Source organism: Amblyomma americanum, chromosome 5 (genome assembly GCF_052857255.1).
Source record: "Amblyomma americanum isolate KBUSLIRL-KWMA chromosome 5, ASM5285725v1, whole genome shotgun sequence".
Classification (NCBI taxonomy): Eukaryota; Metazoa; Arthropoda; class Arachnida; order Ixodida; family Ixodidae; genus Amblyomma; species Amblyomma americanum.
Window position 1 is genome coordinate 168,567,286 of NC_135501.1, and position 2,676 is coordinate 168,569,961.

Sequence of the window (2,676 nt, forward strand, 5' to 3'; positions counted from 1 at the left end):
TTCTTCGGTTTGCATAGTTTTTCTTCTTGGAAAAAAAAAGGCTCCCAATGCACTCACAGTAGTTATCAGTAATCACGGATGAAATTTTCTTCAACCGAGCGTTGATGTGGTTTGACTTCTTGTCACTAGATGGCGCCACGTGCGCCTGAGGGACGCTACGGCACGGTCAGCTAAAACCACGTGGCTAAAACTATACTTCGGAGCGGACAGCGTAACGCACGCAGCGCTGTAGCTCTTCGCGTACGCAAGCACTTGCGTACGCACAGCTAAAACTGTCTAAAGATCCCCAGGTGGTCGAAATTATTCCGGAGCCCTCCACTACGGCACCTCTTCTTCCTTTCGACTTTCACTCCCTCCTTTATCCCTTCCCTTACGGCGCGGTTCAGGTGTCCAACGACATATGAGACAGATACTGTGCCATTTCCTTTCCCCCAAAACCAATTATTATTATTATTATTCTGAAATGTCCAGAAAAGTGTTTAAATGCCACCAGTAAATGATGAAAGCTCTACGTAGAGCGTAAGTACGGGTGTTTTCAGCGCGCCTCCATTGATCATGTGTATTTAGCTTTAGATTCAAAGCATTTGAGTGGAAGAAGATACTACGGAGAGGAGTAAGGTGATATGCTGTGCGAGTGCTCGAAGAGCCTTTATTAAAGGACCACCGAATGGCATGAACTGATGTCGCAGAAACTCTACTCACTTCATTTCACGTGTGTACGTCAATGCCATCGACTCCCGGTGATGCAAACTCAAATGGAGTAAAATGTTTGACCGAATCGGGGTGAGTTCGTATTAACGATGTCCCTATTGAAAGCATAAATGTTGGCGGGATGAAGGTATTTGTTCGACTAAACCGGCTTTTAGAGTTAAGCAAGTTTCGTTTAACTTAATATGCGGTTTCGAAACGACACTATCAACTTACGAAAAACGCAAAATGGCATGTCAGGACACCTGAGGGAGTACCGGTTGCAGTAATTTTGAACAATCCATTGAGTCGTGTTCTGCCATAATGCTTCATTAGCCCCGTCGCGGACTATGTTAAAAATGTTTTCTTGCATCAACGTAATGTTAAAAACAATCTGACCTTAAACCGACGTTAAAAGTTTAACTTTCTTTGCCTATTTTTTTTATACAGTAATGAAATCACATAGCTATAAGAAGACCGCAGTCTCCTTTCGTGCTTGTAGCAACTAGTTTGCTGCGTTTATACATAGCCTCGACATTTGCTTTGTGACGTCATCATGCAGCCGATTGAAATACACCTGATCGCCTCGTTAACTACTAAACTTACATATAGCAATCTCACTCCGAAATTTTATTGCTCGATGGCAGATTCTGCTCTGCAGTTCATGGCAACAGGGCGTATATATGAAGCATCATAAAGTTTTGAGTGCAGCTGCAAACGTTCGGGTGTTTGGTTGAATTTCGGCTTGCAGCATTTATCGTCTCTATAAATTTGTTTCCTGCTTAAAAATCTACACTGTATATTTACCTTTAAACGCGCCCGCGGGCGCAAGTTTCAGTACGGACGCACTTCACCTCTGCGATGTAACTTTACATACCTGAGGCGCTTCGTTTTCGGGTCCAACTCGACTTTACCCGATTCTTTCATCCCGAAGAGATTTATTAAAAGTCGGGTAAAAACCCGATTTCTGCCCGAAGATGTTCCTTGCAGACAGCACGCAGAAGCAGGAAATTAGGGGCTAATTATGTGCATACGTGGAAGCACCTAAAGAATGTACGTTTTCCAGTGCACAGAACTGAAGACACCGCATGAAAATCCTGAGCTTATTGCGAAAGGGGCGTTTTTATTCAAATACTGATACAGATTCAAAAATCGATGGGCTACTTTTGCGGATTTAAAACGGTCGCTATGATATTGAGTGACTGCGTAGTGTGCAAAACAGGCATGTCTACCACCCACGCATTTGTGCTGCGTAGGAGATTGTTATTGTAGGCGAAGAAGTAATTGTAATACTGGAGGAAAAAAAATCTGATTCCGTAAGCTGTTTTTCAAGGTATTCTACCATTCTAATGCTGTTTGGGAAACTGAGCATAAAAGGGGAAATTCTATACGCCATACAAAAACAAGCGCTAATAGAAAATTGTCTTCTTGTATTCTCCTGAACAGAAGAACCCAGAAATCCGAATTACGGAAATTTACCCGCCGCGGCGGCTCAGTGGCTAAGGCGCTCGTCTACTGAGCCGGGGTACCCGGGTTCGAACCCGACCGCGGCGGCCGCGTTTCGATGGAGGCGAAACGCAAAAGGCGCCCGTGTGCTGCGCGATGTCAGTGCACGTTAAAGATCCTCAGGCGGTCGAAATTATTCCCGAGCCTTGCACTACGGTACCTCTTTCTTCCTATCTTCTTCCACTCCCCCCTTTATCCCTTCCCTTATGGCGCGGTTCGGGTGTCGACCGAGATATGTGAGACAGTTACTGCGCTATTTCCTTTACTCAAAACCAATTTTTCAATTTTCAGATTTCCACTGAAAACCCCGATTGTACTCGTATTCGAATTGCAAAGATATCGCCCGATTTTTTTGCGCCAGAATTCGGGAAAAAATGAAACTCGAAAAAGAAGGGCGCTATAAATATATTCCTCGTGCTGTGTTAGTGCCCCACGCATCTACTTTTCTGTATAATTAGATGCAGTGAGTGCTGAAGCCGCGAG